This window comes from Hesperophylax consimilis, chromosome 8, assembly GCF_061612785.1.
Source record: "Hesperophylax consimilis isolate HC1 chromosome 8, BYU_Hcon_1.0, whole genome shotgun sequence".
In the NCBI taxonomy this organism is placed as follows: Eukaryota; Metazoa; Arthropoda; class Insecta; order Trichoptera; family Limnephilidae; genus Hesperophylax; species Hesperophylax consimilis.
The window spans coordinates 6,432,568-6,450,076 of NC_142843.1; the positions used below are offsets into that span (position 1 = coordinate 6,432,568).

Sequence of the window (17,509 nt, forward strand, 5' to 3'; positions counted from 1 at the left end):
ATAAATTAGGCAAGTTTAACAAGTACGAAGTAAATTTAACGTTAAAAGATTCTGCCACTCCGATATTTCGTAATCACAGAATAATACCGTGCGCTTTGAAGGAAAAAGTTGAAAGCGAATTAAATAATTTACTTTCAAACGGTATTATAGAGCAAGTTCTATATAGTGATTTTGCGAGTCCGATCGTGCCGGTGATCAAGAAAAATGGTAGCATTAGGTTATGTGGTGATTATAAATCTACAGTAAATAATCAGTTATTAATTGACAAGTATCCGTTACCTAGAATTGAGGAATTATTGACCAAAGTAAATGGAGGCAAGGTTTTTGCTAAAATTGATCTAAAATCCGCATATAACCAGTTTGTTTTGAAAAAGAAGTGTAGACGTTTCACAACAATCAATACCCACTTGGGATTATTTCAGTATAAACGGTTAGTGTTTGGGTTGTCACCAGCGTCAGCGGTTTTCGCTAAAGCAATGGCAAATTGTTTATCAGGATTACGGAACATGACGTTCTACTTGGATGATATTATTGTGATAGGAGAAGATGAAGTCGACTTAGAAAAATACGTGTGTCTCGTTTTAGAGAGGTTAAAAAGTTGTAATTTAACGGTGAATAGTGAAAAGTGTGAATTAAATTTAAAAGTTATTGAGTTTTTAGGTTATAAAATAAGTGAACAGGGGATTCAGCCGTGTCAGCGGAATAAAGAAGCCATTTTAAACGCATCAGCGCCTAGTGATTTAAATAAATTGAGGAGTTTGTTAGGTATGGTTAGTTATTATCGTAATTTTATTCCAAACATGGCAAAAATATTGTCACCATTATACGATTTACTTAAAAAAGATGTTAAGTTTCAATGGGGTACGGAACAAGAAAACAGTTTTGCGATAATAAAAAAAATATTAACTTCGGATAGGATTTTAACGCATTTCGACGAGAATATTCCTGTGAAACTTGTCACGGATGGGAGTATGAATGGAGTCGGAGCAACGTTAATCCACGTCTTTAAAAATGGCGTAGAAAGACCAATAGGGTTCGCAAGCAGAACTTTAAATAAAGCGGAAAAGAATTATTCGATTTTGGATATTGAAGCAACAGCTATAATTTTTGGGATTAAGAAGTTTTATCAATATTTGTACGGCAGAGAATTTATTTTAGCTGTAGATAACCAGCCTTTGGTCAGAATTTTCGGTCAGAATAGAGAAATTCCTAAGATTGCGGCGTCAAGATTACAGCGTTATGCAGTTATGTTAGGATCGTTCAATTTTACGATTGAATACGTAAAGTCGAAAAATAATTGTTCAGACTTTCTGAGCAGGTGTCCAATTGAAAAGGTTAGCTGTGAAGATAATATAGAGTCTGGTTACATTAATTATTTTGAAAATAACGGGTTTAATTTGTCTTTAGACGTGATAAGAAGTGAGACCGAAAAGGACGAAATTTTAAGTCAAGTAAAACAATTTCTTATCGAGGGTTGGCCAGCATCAGTAAAAAAGGCACAAAATGGTAATTTTATTAGAGTTTTCTGGGAAAAAAGGTTAGAATTTTCATTGATAAATGGTTGTATTTTATATCAACATAGAGTTGTAATTCCTGAGTCTTTAAGACAAGAAGTTTTAAAGATGTTACACAGATCTCATTTAGGGGTTTTTAAGACTAAAGGCATTGCAAAAAGCTTTGTCTGGTGGCCAAAAATCAATCAAGATTTGGAGAAAATAACAGAAAATTGTAGAGATTGTTTGGAAATTAAACCAGAATCACAAAAGAGTTCATTAGCAGTATGGCCTTATGAACCTGAAGTATGGTTCAGGGTGCATATTGATCATGGTAGCTTACATAATAAAAACTTTTTAGTTGTGGTAGACTCTTCTTCGAAGTGGATCGAGAGTCTGGAAGTAAACAGTCTGTCTTCAAAAGAAAATATTGAAGTACTTCATAGATTATTTTCACAATTTGGTTTTCCAGCAACTTTAGTTAGTGATAATGGTACGTGTTTTTGTTCTGAGGATTTTGAAAATTTTTGTAAGAAAAATGGGATAGAACATATCACTAGTCCAGTTAACCACCCGAGTAGCAATGGGCAATGGAATGCTGTTAAAACCTGTAAAAATTTTCTTAAAAAAATTTGTAAAAATAATAGATTTCCTTCAGATTATAAAGAAAAGTTAGGTAACTTTTTAACAGACTATAGAAATACCGTTCATGCAACAAAAGGGTGTGAACCATCTGTATTATTAATGGGAAGGAAAATAAGAACAGAATTTGACTCTCTGATTCCTAGGAAGGTTGATGAAAGAACGAATAGTTCAGGTTCTACTCGACAACATGAAGTAATGCAAAAGGTTATTCAGAGTCAAGTCAATCAGAAAAGACAATATAAGGGTAGAAATAAGTCAGATTTTAATGTAGGTCAGAAAGTGATGACTAGAGATTTCAGAGCTCAGGGTAATAGGTTATGGGTCCCTGGGGTTATTGTTGAAAAAAAAGGTAGCAAAATATATTTCATAAAAATTAACAAGTCTAATATGGTGTGGAAAAGACATTTAGACCAGATTAAAAAATTACATGTTTCATGGCAGGAGGGAGATAAGCCGGAATTCGGTACGTCTGACACAATGGAACTGTCGACGGATGAAGTAAATATCTCAGGTATGTTACGTAATAGAAGTGTCTCTAATACTGTTCCTCCATGTTTCAGGTCTAACCCGTGGCAGGGAAGACTTCGTCCAAGATGAGGGTACTTCGCAGTCCAGGAGCAGGAGTGGACGGACGACGAGACAAAGAGAAGAGAAGCAGAAAGAAACGCGGCATAAGATAGTTAATTTAAAAAAAAATTGTTGTGTAAATTTTTTAGAAAATGAAATATATGAAATAAAATTGTAATATAAGATATATAGAAATAGGGTATACTATATGTAGCTAGGGGCATTCAATTTTAGTAGGGGAGGATGTAAGAAAGGTTTTAGGTGGTACGCCTGCTTTTTGAATGTGTAAGAGCGAGATGACAGATCGAGGAATAAAAGATGACGGATGCATCTGCTCGCTCTCTTTTCCCAACCGACAGCTTGTGATGTTTTGAATATCCACAAAAACAAACGATAAATAATAAACGAACGTGCTCAAAAAATTTTTTTTGTTTAGACAACGACGGAAGATTTATGGACAGACAGGCCTGGAGTAAACAGATTCCCACGGGAAAGGAGAGACCGGAGGGACAGTCGAGTTTTGAACTTGGGTGCATTGACAGCCCCGAGAAAGGGATACAAATCAGAAGTGTTGTTTGAAATTGCAGTTAATTATTGAATTCAAATGGTATTGGAGAATATTGCGGAATATTGAATTAAAGTGAAAGATTATTGATCCGGTGTTTGTGTGAAGTGAAAGTGGTTCGACTCAGTGGTAAAACAATTAATAATAATGACAATAATAATAATTGGATAACTTGTAGAGCGCCGTTTTGTAAAAACCCACCTCAGGGGCGCCAGGTGTTGTGCAATCGCGATTGTGTTATAAAGTTGTGTTGATTTAAACGTGATTTCGTATACAGTTCGAACTAGATTGCTTGTCTTAAAAACATGAAAATAATAAAAATAATGATTGCGTTTTTAAAATAGAGTGAATGTACTTAAAGGCAGGAAGTGTTTAATCGGGCTAAGTTATTGATTTGGCGAGATGGCATTCTATCCACGGAGACCGAAAACCAGAGAATCAAATAGATTATTAACTGTGGGTTCGAATCCTAACAGATTAGGGAGGTACAATTTTATTTACAGAAATATTTAATTACCCTTTTATAAGCGTAGGGAGGAGGTCAAAAATTAAAGTGATTTAGCTATATAGTGTAACCAGGTAAGCTTCACGCTGAGAATGAGAGGTGCCTAACTGGGTGAGTTTTTTTATATTATTTATTAAATTTCAGAGGACCTTTTTAAAAGACGGATACAACCGAGGTACAGGAACTAAGTTTACGACACCTGCCGCCCAAATAATGTTATCATTAACAGGGATGTGCTAGGCGAACCGTCAATCAGCTGTGAGCGAGAGACGAGTCAACGACCTTTTCATATATAGGCCGAGAGGCGCGGAGTACAGTCAGTCAAAGGGGAAGTTTTGCTAGCGTATGCCGTCCCAAATTGAAAGCGATCGGATGCAACCAGACGGAACGAAATGAAAACTTTTCTTCTGTTATTTGACTTTCTAATTTAATACTTTTCATCTATTATTTGACTTTCTAAGTTACGAATTGGGATGCACAAAAACAAATCTAAAGTCGAAAGAGGGGGATGGTAATCTCCGAAATAAAACTACCAACCGAACAACTTTTCTCAACAGGTATCTTTCGAGAGGTAGGCAGCCTCTTTAAATTAAATGCAAAAAATCAAACCAATTATCCGTTTATACCTTACCTGAGAGGATAGGTATTCAGTAGAAGTTACCCATACCTAATACACGAGGATGCTAGTAACCTCATAAAATAAATACTGGAACCAAATATTAAAATACAGACAGTCCTCATCCCAAATTTGGCATTTCGAGTAGACCTTACATATATCTCACATGATAATTGGCTGAATGGGTAGGCACACAACCTATCGTTAATAAGCAGGCAAAATGTCGACAAGATCGTCGTGTGTTACCTATGTATTGACCTAGAAAGGGATGTAAATCCCCGACGGCGTGGGAGTTACAACGTTTTCTGGAGGTGGCACGTAACTTAGGACCTTGCGTGTCACATTATCGCGACTAGATTCGTGACAAGGGATGTCATGGTTTTCCCCTTCTACACTCAGTAAAGTAGATTTTCCTGGAGGTGTTTGAGATTGGGGCAATTCTGAAATTGGTGATGAGACCTGGTTTTCTTTATTCTGGCGTGAAGGTTGCCGATTTGGAACAAGGGGAGACCCGGCCGGTTGTGATATCCAGACACGCAGGTATCGATCGCCTTGCTCAAATTATCATCCATCAGTTTTGTTTGGTAAGAGGAGGAGTCAATCTTAGCTTGAAAAAAATTCATTTCCTTTCCTCTCCTTCCCCTCCCAAAATATATACATGGATGGCGCCGACAACTAACACCATAAACTTATCGTATGTATATCACATATATAAAATCTAACACTTTATTATATTCACATTACCCTACGATAGGTAGAATCGAGTAGCTAGTGGGGGGGGAGCAGGCGACTTAGAAGATAAGGTTTATAAAATGGTTTTAAAACACAGCGGTAATGGATTCAACTCACTCTATCTCAAAAGAACCAAGGGATACCACACATACATAAATAACTAGGTTTCTAAACCGAGAAACAAAAACCCAACACAACGTTCGGTGAAGCCTTTTTATACTGAACCGTCACGTGAAATGAGTACGTTCAAGGTCGTACGTCACGTAGACAAACTAGGATGTACACACTTGAAGGGGTGTGTAATAAAGAAAAGACGGCAGGGAGGACCTTCCTACCCCGGATATATATATAACCAAAGCCTTATGGAAAAGTTACCTACGGGACTTAAGGAAAATTATCGTAGAAAGAAGAGAAGGAAAAGTTTGAAGTAAAAAAGGGCAGATCATTACAAGCTCAGAAGATAGAAGTAGTCAATCCGTACTAAATTGTTAATAAACATTATATCCGAACTTGCGTTCTATTATTGAGAACCTATAGTACCACCAAGTCTGTATATAACACTGTGCATGAAATAAGTCACTTTACTTTAAGTTTTTTTTTATTCTGTATTTTAAAAAAGGTAGTTCCTTAAAAAAACTAACAAAGAGGCTGGAAACTAATGCAAAGATTAATGCGACAAAAAAAATATTTTTTTCTATTATTATTTTTTTTACTCTTTAATAAAAAACGTTAGGGGAGACCGAGGGGAGTTGAAACAATTTTCACATTTTGTTTCATACACCAAATTCTATAGACAGAAATCGTATGATATTAGTACCAATCGATAGGTCATTCTTTACACTTGCGAATGACTAACATAAAGAAATTGTAAGCGTTAAATATTGTGGTTAAAAATCGACTTAACCGTAACAAGTCAACTTGTTTCAACTCCCCTCATACCGAGGTAAGATGAAACAGGGGTCGAGGAGAGTTGAAACATATGATTTTTGAGAAGTATTAAGGGCTGTAAAATAAAAATGATGATATAATTTAAAGGTATTTATTTAAATTAAACTTTTCAAGTAGGTACAAAACAAACTGAGAAAAATAAAAATATTATGAAAATAAAAAAACGTCAATCTGAAAAGCAGTTGTGGCAAACATAATAAAGTTACTCATTCCTACTAATAAAAATTAAACTATTCAAGTACAAAACAAACTAACAAATAAAAATATTATGAAAATAAAAAACGTCAGTCTGAAAAGCAGTTGTGGCAAACATAAGAAAGTTCCCCACTAGTGCAAGCTTCATGAGCCCAGTTGCTGCATTCCAGACATTGCACCCACTTTTCTTTGGCTCTGCTATTTGAATATGGCTCTAAACAACAAAAGCAAAGGGATTCCTCTTCTTCTGAACTGTCTTCATTTCCTCTTCGTTTCTTGACAACCTTGACCTTTTTAATTTGAGTGCCTGGTTTTGATCTTTTTGTTGTTTTTGTTTCTTTAAAGCTAGGTTTTTTCACCTTTTTCTTAGCCGTTCTAGCTGCTTCGATTGCAGCTAGTTCATCCTTTACGGGAGTTTCGGTTAAGACAGCGGATTTCACTTTGCGTCTGTTTGTTTGATTTCCTTTCCTTGGTGGAGCTTTTGGCAAGGGTCTAATAGTTTCAGGTGAGAATGGAATTGCTGTCACAGTAACTGAAGAATGTCGTGATGTAGATGCTACAGGTATTATATCTTCAGTGGTTGAAGGCATCGTGATAGTATTAAGCATTACTTCAGATATCGCCAGATCAGGTAAATTCTCAGAATCAGAGTTTTCTGCAGACTTGGGTACGTCTTCTGTTTCGTAGCTGATTTGAGGAGGAGTAGCCGGTAAATTGAAGATTTAAAAAACGGTCTTTTCTGAATATCCAACCGTTGGAGCAGTCGCCATTTCCTTGGCTTCATAAGCAGTTTTTTTTTAATATACCTGTAGAGGGAGGTATCGTTCAGTTTGTAACTCGAAGCCGCGTAACTTCATCTGCTGCGACATCATATATTTCGAGACTTGTCATACCTCTGTCAGTCTTTCTTTTATAAAAAGTAGGCATTCTGAAACAAATTAAATCAACAAAAAAACATTTTATTTTGTGCCCGTAAAATAATAAACAAATAAAATTGAAAACGAGGGGAGTTGAAACAGTCTGTTTCAAATCTCCTCAGTAAGAAAAAACCTCCCATTTTTTATTTAATCCACAATCAAGAAGCAAATACACAAAAATCAATTGTACCAAACATATGTAATAAATCGTTAGTTAATGAGCTTTTGAAACACATATAACTTAAACCAAAATACAAAACCATTATCAAAATATAGGCATCGTAAAAAAACGTAAAAAACTTACTTTTGACGATTTTTGAGACACGCCACGCACAACTCCACAACCGCTTGACTATCGGCACCGAAGCGAACTGACGAGCCAGCATTCGGAGGTAAACGGTTGAAAAGCGACGTTGTCAATTCGCCAACGGTTTTAAGTTTGGAGAAATCGGTACTGTTTCAACTCACCCTTGTTTCAAAACCCCTCGGTCTCCCCTACTAAAAATGATTTTGGTGTATTTTTGACTTGCATAGTTCGCATATAGGAATTTCTTAAAAACAAAGTTCGTCGATTCGACGAGTGTACCTTAGTGTAGGGTAAAAATATAATAACCATCCAGGGAAAAAAAACAAAAAAAATACCTTAAAAAATGGGCCAATGGCACGCGGTGTTCCTAAGCGGTCACACATCCAAGTACAGACCGCGCCCAATGATGCTTAAATTCGATGATCGGACGAGAACCGGTGTGTTCAACATGGTATGGTCGTTGGCAAACGCTAAACAATATTAATTTCTTCTCTACCTGCCAAGAAATATATGAAAATTAGTATAAAAAAGCCATAATAAAACTGAAAACATTAGCAAGGTGTGTGCTACTTTAATAAAAATCATCATTAAATATGCGCTTGAAAAAGATGGTTATAATACAGGGTGTCCGGAAACTCGTAGTACAAGCGGGAAACTGGTGAATCTACATCACATTTGGAGTCGATTTTGTAGTATATTTTTTTTTTATTTGAGCTTTCGTTATCGAGTAAATCGAGTTTGAAGTTGATTTTTTTTTTTTTTTTTTTTTTTTAATCAAATTCTTATAAATTATTACTGAAGATCAGAGTACCCAACTAATCAAAACTATTTGAAAGTAAAACAAATGAAGAAACTCGGATTTGAAGCATTATTTTGAAATCACCCTTCATTTAACCTTTGTGTAATCATAAAATATTTCTGCTCTGCAGGGTTAAAACATCTGTTATTCAACCCTAAACACCAGAAAAAACTTTAACCCTAAAATAGCCGAAAAATATATTTTTTTTGGTTTTTTTTTTTTTTTTTTAAATGCTCAAATCAAAAAACTTTATGTTTTTTTGGGTTCCCCATGTGGTGTAGATTCTCCAGTTTCCCGCTTGTACTACGAGTTTCCGGACACCGTGTCCACCAATCCACCAAGTTATATTTTAGGCCTTCAGGATACTTCAAAGGTAAAAGAATAATCTAAGATTGTTAATGATAGTAAGGATAAAAATTAAAAAAAAAAAAAAACAAAAAATTACCATAAAAAATGGGCCAACGGCACGCGGTGTTCCCAAGCGGTCACCCATCCAAGTACTGACCGCGCCCAATGTTGCTTAACTTCGGTTATCGGACGAGAACCGGTGTGTTCAACATGGTATGGTCGTTGGCAAACGCTAAATAACATTAATTTCTCTCTACCTGCCAAGAAATATATGAAAATTTGTATAAAAAAGCCCTAATAAAACTGAAAACATTAGCAAGGTTTGTGCTACTTTGATAAAAATCATCATTAGTAGTTTAGCGCCCTTCGTGGCAGCAGGACGCGTCCTAAGGCTTCCTCCAACCGCTTTGTGTTTTTTTTTAGTATTTTCAAGGGAAATGAGGCAACATCCCTTTGAAATTATTTTTAAAATCAACCTTTGAACAGTAAACATAAACCTAATAATTATTAGAACTTTATAATATGTGATTTGAGTGCAGTGTTTTAAGTGAATATTCGGAAATTTGCTCAAAAATATTTGACATTCGAAACGAACGGCGATCGGTAAATGCACTCCAGATGTTTTCAACAAAATTCACGGAAACTGGGCAAGCTTGGACCCTGGCAAGTTTTTTTACTTAACCCAGGGTAATTTATTACCCTCACCGTCGCTTTTTATTGCGGGCAGAATGCACCACTTCAACAATTACCAGGAACAGGATAACATGGAGACAAATGATGGACTTCACAGCGGTGCTGCCAGGGTCTCTTATCTATGTGAGGTGTCAGCGCTTTATTAACATCAGATACATACCTGGACGCTGTTGTTGGACGCGGTGGAATCTCTTACTGCAGCAGCTGGTCCAGTTCATTCACCACTTAGGATTCTTGCTGCAGAGTCTCCATCTTCTATCTTCGTAGAACGTCACAGCAGTGCTGCCAAGGTCTGGTATCTGTGAGAGGATAGTGTGTCAGCGCTTTATTAGCAGCAGATACTTACCTGGACGGATGACGAACCTCGTGCTGGCACTGTTGGTGGACGCGGTGGACTCTTTCGCTGCAGCAGCTGGCCCAGTTTCTTCACCATCTAGGATTCTGGCTGCAGAGTCTCCATCTTCTATCTTCGTGTCACCTGTTCCTATACTTCATTTTACTTAACTTAACTTCACTCTATTTTTGTAATATTTATATTTTCTGTAATACCTGCATCAACTGTAAAGCGCCCCTGAGGTGATATCTCACAAAAGCGGCGCTATACAAATTATCCAATAAATAATAATAATAATAATACGCGCTTGAAAAAAATCATCATTACATACGCGCTTGAAAAAGATCGTAATAATATACATAACTGTGCACGAATTTTATTTTAAATCGTTAACCATAAAATTAATCCACCAAGTTATATTTTAGGCCTTCAGGATACTTCAAAGGTAAAAGAATAATCTAAGATTGTTAATGATAGTAAGGAAAAAAAAAAAAAAAAAACCAAAAACTACCATAAGAAATGGGCCAACGGCACTCGGTGTTCCCAAGCGGTCACCCATCCATGTACTGACCGCGCCCAATGTTGCTTAACTTCGGTGATTGGACGAGAACCGGTGTGTTCAACATGGTATGGTCGTTGGCAAACACTAAACAATATTAATTTCTTCTATACCTGCCAAGAAATATATGAAAATTAGTATAAAAAAGCCCTAATAAAACTGAAAACATTAGCAAGGTGTGTGCTACTTTGATAAAAATCATCATTACATATGCGCTTGAAAAAGATCGCAATAATATACATAACTGTGCACGAATTTTATTTTCAATGGTTGACCATAAAATTAATCCACCAAGTCATATTTACGGCCTTCGGCATACTTCAAAGGTAAAAGAATAATCTAAGATTGTTAATGATAGTTTTTTTATTTTTTTTATTTATTTATTAACTTTAAAATACATTTTTTACAATTAAGTCCCGTTAAACTGATTGATATCAGTTTGTCAACGGGTTCTTTTAACAATTACTTTTTAAATACATATACAATTTTTACAAGTACATAAAATATACACATAATTACATTAGTACAAAAAAATTCTTTCACATAACCATTTTTTTAACATCATTTCCTTCTGTGAGTCGATTCACAGCTTTTTATTGAGTTTGGTAACATGTTGTAAATTATTGGAACGAGGTATTCTAGAGTTCTCTGACCATATTTATTCAGGTATCTGGGAACTACAAGTCCATCGTTTGCAATTAGTCTTGTATTATGAACATGTGTCACTATTTTATTATGTTCATATTGAGATGTATGCTGACTCGCAATATTAAGCCACAATAAAGCACGAACAGATAATACATTTCCAGAGTTGTATAGTAATGAGTTAATGACTTTGGTACGTCATTTCTTTGTTCGTATTTAGTTTTGTTTAATAATAATTTTACCAAAGAATATTGTACATTTTGGACTGAAAGAAGATTTGTTTTTGTTGAATGTCCCCATGAAGTTATTCCTATCTTATTAGGGATTCCGCCAATGATAGATATACTATTTTAAGCGTATTTGGTGGAACGTGGAGCGTATTTTAGTAAGGATAAAAATTAAAAAAAAAACAAAATTACCATAAAAAATGGGCCAACGGCACGGCGGTGTTCCCAAGCGGTCACCCATCCTAGTACTGACCGCGCCCAATGTTGCTTAACTTCGGTGATCGGACGAGAACCGGTGTGTTCAACATGGTATGGTCGTTAGCAAACGCTAGATAATATTAATTTCTTCTCTACCTGCCAAGAAATATATGAAAATTAGTATAAAAAAGCCCTAATAAAACTGAAAACTTTAGCAAGGTGTTTGCTACTTTGATAAAAATCATCATTACATACGCGCTTGAAAAAGATCGTAATAATATACATAACTGTGCACGAATTTTATTTTCAATGGTTGACCATAAAATTAATCCACCAAGTTATATTTTAGGCCTTCAGGATACTTCAAAGGTAAAAGAATAATCTAAGATTGTTAATGATAGTTAGGATAAAAATTAACCCTAGATGGTTATAACTCGTCGAATCGACGACGCTCTCTTACTCTTTCTCTCATAACTTTTTTGTGCTTGCTCAAATTGCGCTCTTTTTTTACACAATGTTAGTTGCTGACGAGATCTTGCTGTGAGTGGATGTGCGTGGTCTAAAAATTTTGCGAACATAGAGATTTACAGGTATGTACTCGTCGAACCGACGAGTTATAAATTTAGTGTGACTTTTTGAATTTGTATGGACACTTATTTTTTTAATTTAGTTTGTTTCCACTTTTTTATAAAAAAATAAGTGTTATAATTTGTATAACATAAAAACAGTTTTTAAGCAGTTCTGATTGATTTCCGGTGAACATTTTGAATTTTAATTTATTTTAGAACTGCAATATGGGCAGCAAAAAAGCTCTCACGGAGAATAGAACATAGAACGGTTTTTATTGCATTGTGACGATGATTATCACATTGATTCTGATATTTTCGGTCTTGAGGAAATCGTTTTTAGCGACGACAATAATAACAGCATGAATCGCTGGTGACGCCATTTTTGGAAAAAAGACTGGAAATACCCAACTTCCGGTCCACCCTAAAACATAATATTCAGCAAATTTTACCCAGTCCACAATCAGAAATTGAAAATGTTGACGGGGAACCAAAGAAGCGCAAAACATGTCACTTCTGTTCATCAAGCAAGCGAAGAATGACAAAGTCTTTCTGCATGAAATGCGCCAAGAGTGTGTGGGGTGAGCACAAAGTTGAGCTTTGTGCCTCATGTGTTAAATGAGGTTTTTTACTATAGTTTTTTTTATTTTTATATTCTTTTATATATTATATTCAACGGCTGTGCATAAAATAAGTCACTTTACTTTAAGTTTTTTTTTATTCTTTATTTTAAAAAAGGTAGTTCCTTAAAAAAACTAACAAAGAGGCTGGAAACTAATGCAAAGATTAATGCGACAAAAAAAAATATTTTTGTCTATTATTTTTTTTTTACTTTAATAAAAAACTTTGCCAAAAATGATTTTGGTGTATTTTTGACTTGCATAGTTCGCATATAGGAATTTCTTAAAAACAAAGTTCGTCGATTTGACGAGTTATAACCTTAGTGTAGGGTAAAAATACAATAACCATCTAGGGAAAAAAACAAAAAAATTACCATAAAAAATGGGCCAATGTTGCTTAAATTCGATGATCGGACGAGAACCGGTGTGTTCAACATGGTATGGTCGTTGGCAAACGCTAAACAATATTCATTTCTTCTCTACCTGCCAAGAAATATATGAAAATTAGTATAAAAAAGCCCTAATAAAACTGAAAACATTAGCAAGGTGTGTGCTACTTTGATAAAAATCATCATTACATATGCGCTTGAAAAAGATCGTAATAATATACATAACTGTGCACCAATTTTATTTTCAATGGTTGACCATAAAATTAATCCACCAAGTTATATTTTAGGCCTTCAGCATACTTCAAAGGTAAAAGAATAATCTAAGATTTTAAATGATAGTAAGGATGAAAATTTAAAAAAACATAAAATTACCATAAAAAATGGGCCAACGGCACGCGGTGTTCCCAAGCGGTCACTCATCCAAGTACTGACCGCGCCCAATGTTGCTTAACTTCGGTGATCGGACGAGAATCGGTGTGTTCAACATGGTATGGTTGTTGGCGAACGCTAAACTTTTTTATTTCTAGATACACGGTGTCCGGGAGTAATGTGCGTTAACTTCGAGAGATCATTCCCCATGATGGTATTTAGAATTTCTTAATTATTTATTTTCTTTTTTTCTTCCGAACTTAGCTCACTTTACCCCCGGACACCTGTTTATCGCGGTGACGGGTTAACTCGTGGAACTGACAATTCAAAAGACCTTTAAAATGTGATATAGAAAATAAAAAAAACTAGGCTTAATAGGTTCTGTAGTTTAGGTATATAATTTTTTTAATTTTTTTAAACTTTATTTCAAATTTTAAAGGTGTGTTGAATTGTCATCGTGCGGAGTAATCCCGGAACCCAACTATCTACAGATGTTTTGTATTCAAGTTGAAATACCAATTTTATTTACAAGATTTCTGCTTGTTTAACATTGAAATGTTTCCTGCCTGAAATTACCGAACACCGTTTACGTTCGGCTATAAGAAACGGATATTAACATTTATGGTCCGGATGTAATACGTTCTTATCCTTGTCTGTGCTCTATCTACCGGAAATGCATACAAATGCGTTGATTTAACTGAAAATGATGCCTGATTTCCGAATAAAATATGAAATGACCGGGTTTTTAGGAAATTACTCTCGTTTTCAGGAAATTTTATAACTTTCAAAAATACCAAACGTTGAAAAAAATGTTTCAAACTTAATCACTTCTAATGACAATCAAATAGATGATAGAATTATTGACATTTGAACGGTCCTCAATAAACGCAAATTATCGGCCCTTTTAAGCCTTTGATCCAATGGTGATTAGTAAGTTGACAATCGTAACCACATGACCGTTAAATTTGACAGCTGATTATAATTTAACCAAAAGCTGAAATAGGACGACAATCGAGGATCGTTCAAATGTTTTAAAATTCAATATGTAATCCCTTACGCAATATGGTAATAGTAATAAGGCTAATGAGCCGCAGTACTAGTTAGTTAGACACATGAAATGGTATCGTTATAAGCCCTACCTAGTTAGAGGATTACGAAAGAATACATAAAATCATTTTTTTTTTTTTTTTTTTTTATAATTTCCATAAACTTCCATCCTCTACAATCTCGTCCATCACCACACAAGCTACAATGCTAATCACAGATTTTTTACTATAGCTGGGAATTAAACAAAAGAAATACACTTTTTAAATATACAATTAGCACAATAAATTTTGGTAAAGCAGATACCAGTTCTACGTGTAACATGAACATTGAAACCGTGTAACAAATACAGAGAGACAACATCGAAATTATTATTTTCAATTAAATTCGGTTTACGTACTTACCTAATTTAAATTAAAAAAGAAATACATGGATTTCTAGAAATTAAATTAAAAGAATTATTATTCCAATGACCGTATAGTTTCAGATTTTTGTAAACGAAAGTGATGCCCTCTGTTATATTCGCAAAGAACTGCCGAAGTTTTCAAACCGGGGCAGCGGGATCTGCTAGTAATAATAAATAAGTTAAATTAAAATTATCCACGCTTTTGCTATTTTAGTTTGTCGCTATAAATCATTATTGTTATAATCATTAAATTCATTATGTCAATTATTTTATTGGTAAACTATTAGCTCGTCTTTAAAATCCGATAAATTTCCTCGGTCATTATATTCCACTACATATAATTATTGTGATTATGACTCACGTCAATTTTGATATTACTAGAGTACAGTACAGTAATTGATTAATTGCATTTGGTAGTGCCCACCCAAACTACTCTCGTGTACAGATTATTTTATGAGGAAAATAATATCAACCACTGAAGTGATAAACGGATGGAAGTGTGTTGTGGGCATGTCTTTGTGCCCGAAGTATGATCAATTTTAACTTATTTCTGGTGAAATAGTGTTGAACATGTTCTGTTGACTCAACTATAAGCATCTTCCTTTAAAATATGTTTCTGTATTCCTCCACCCAATTACCTGCTACTTAATTACCTGTGCATGTCTGAAAGTGTGGAGTACATACCTACGTCAAAAAATTATGGTACGAACCAGTCTGTTAAGAAAACCTTATCCGTGAATACGTAAGACGCCCGCGGTGTCGATTATCATAAGACGTGTATCAGAAGAAAGTTCACAATCCTTTCCCAATTCTAACTGTTAACTACTTTATCAATAGAAACGAAAAATGATTTTTAAATGTCGCATTTTATGTGGATACCTATCGCACAAGAGTAATAATTGCTCCCAAATTTCTGGAGCCAGTTGGACTATGACAATTGGGGTGTATGTAGCGGGACTGAAAGGAGAGGGGAAGAGAAGGATGTGGGAAGATAAGGATTGGAAAGTATCAGGTTATTTAAAATAGTTCACCAAATACGGATAAAACCATTTCAAGCAATATTTCAACTCTGAATGATGGTGCAGCAAATATAAGTACCAAAGATATAGAATAAAGAAGAACACAAGAAATGTCATGTTGGTGTGTTTCGTGATCCAAATATTTGCCCAATTTAGGCTTAAATTCAAATGGGATGGAGATCTACGATGTCAGGTGAAAAGTAGGTGAGACAGAGCGCTGGGCTATTGGGCAAAATGGAACATTTGTTTCCATTTAAATTTGTGTGGAAGGCACTTCTATAAGATAATGTATTTACTATCTATGTTTGAACAGATAAACTGAAGTCGAGGGGGCAAAATTCTTGAAAACTACTGGTTTTTTTGGTGCCGACAGAATCGTTGATTTTCTTAGAAAAACGATCTCGATAAAATATGATCTCATTTTCTGGATTGCGGTCATGTTATTTATTTTGGCACTTGGTCCCAGCCGTCTATAAGGCTATGAGCAATCATCCAGCATCGGTATTTGATTGATAGATATTATAACAACAGCTACCGGCCACTGGTCACGGCAGCCGCAATATCAACAATCAGCAGTGAGTCAGGCCCGTTGTATGGCAAACATAAACCACAACAGTGTGTTTTCATTCCGTTCCTCTTTTATTCGCGACCAGTTGATGGCTTCCGGATTCGATTGTTGAACGCTTTAAACAAATGCGGAAAATCGTGCAAAATTATGATCAAGTAGGTGGTCTAGTGGAAGCGACCCGGAGGCAGTCTGAGGAAGAGGCAATTAAACTGTATGGAAGAGGACTGAAGCAGGACTGGAACGATTGAGAAATTAATGACGAGGAACCGCAGGCAATTTATATGACTTGCAAAAGAGATCAAATCACCGCGCTGATATATACTGCTTAAACAATAATAAAATCTTCAAAACTACAATATAACCTTCATATACATCAAATCACAAATAAAGCTGCTAAAATGTTAGGCTTCATCATAAGAAACACAAAACTTTTTAATAGCATCGATATCATTAAGCAACTCTACTTTGCCTATGTACGAAGTTATTTGGAGTTTGCATCAGTTGTTTGGTCTCCATTTTACAAAATCCACATAAACAAAATCGAAGCAATTCAAAACAAATTCCTAAAATATCTTTGTTACAAGTCATTTATAAGATTTAATAATTATGCAGAGGCAGCTTCATACTTTAAAATTGATTCACTGAGTGTACGGAGGCATCACGAGGATGCATTATTCCTGTACAAAGTAGTTAACAATAATATTCAATGCCCAGAGTTGCTAAACAAGATTCCATTCAATGTACCTGCGCGTTCAACACGCTCTTGTGTCCTGTTCAGGGTTGATCAAAGCAAAACAAACTATGAGCAGAATTCTTGCCTGAACAGACTATGCAATAATCACAATAGCGTATTATCCAAGGTTGATATTTTCAGTTCCGAACTTACCAAATACAAGAGGTTCATAAAATAATATTTCTCTGATGGTTTGTGAATAATGTTTATGTCTCTATTGTTTATATCTCTTTTATGATTTGATTTATACCTACAACTTCTCTCCATGGCTATAAATGTATTGTTTTGTAAATTTTTCTTTTTATATAATCTTTGTTTTGTATAATTTATTTAAATAACTTATTCCATATTATGATGTCTCAGTTAAAGTCACAAGGAGGAATTCCATAATTGGTTTTATTTTACTATATAATACTTAAGTACAAACTGATTAAATGTCGATTTCTCGTAAATGAATAAATAAAACCTTCTAGAGTGATGTGCAAGATGGATGAAGTATTAA

General features: G+C 34.9%; 2 non-coding genes and 3 pseudogenes across 2 annotated transcripts; all 5 read right to left on the reverse strand.

The window, feature by feature from the left end:
• Positions 1 to 7,836: 7,836 nt before the first annotated feature.
• LOC149421485 (5S ribosomal RNA) lies at positions 7,837 to 7,955 on the reverse strand (annotated as a pseudogene).
• A 790-nt stretch (positions 7,956 to 8,745) lies between these two features.
• On the reverse strand, positions 8,746 to 8,864 carry LOC149421486 (5S ribosomal RNA). Its single transcript, XR_016302544.1, has one exon. It is a non-coding gene; the product is annotated as a 5S ribosomal RNA (ribosomal RNA).
• A 1,322-nt stretch (positions 8,865 to 10,186) lies between these two features.
• LOC149421487 (5S ribosomal RNA) lies at positions 10,187 to 10,305 on the reverse strand (annotated as a pseudogene).
• A 993-nt stretch (positions 10,306 to 11,298) lies between these two features.
• Positions 11,299 to 11,418, reverse strand: LOC149421488 (5S ribosomal RNA). The gene has a single exon (XR_016302545.1). It is a non-coding gene; the product is annotated as a 5S ribosomal RNA (ribosomal RNA).
• Positions 11,419 to 13,251: 1,833 nt separating this feature from the next.
• On the reverse strand, positions 13,252 to 13,370 carry LOC149421489 (5S ribosomal RNA; annotated as a pseudogene).
• Between the last annotated feature and the right edge of the window lie 4,139 nt (positions 13,371 to 17,509).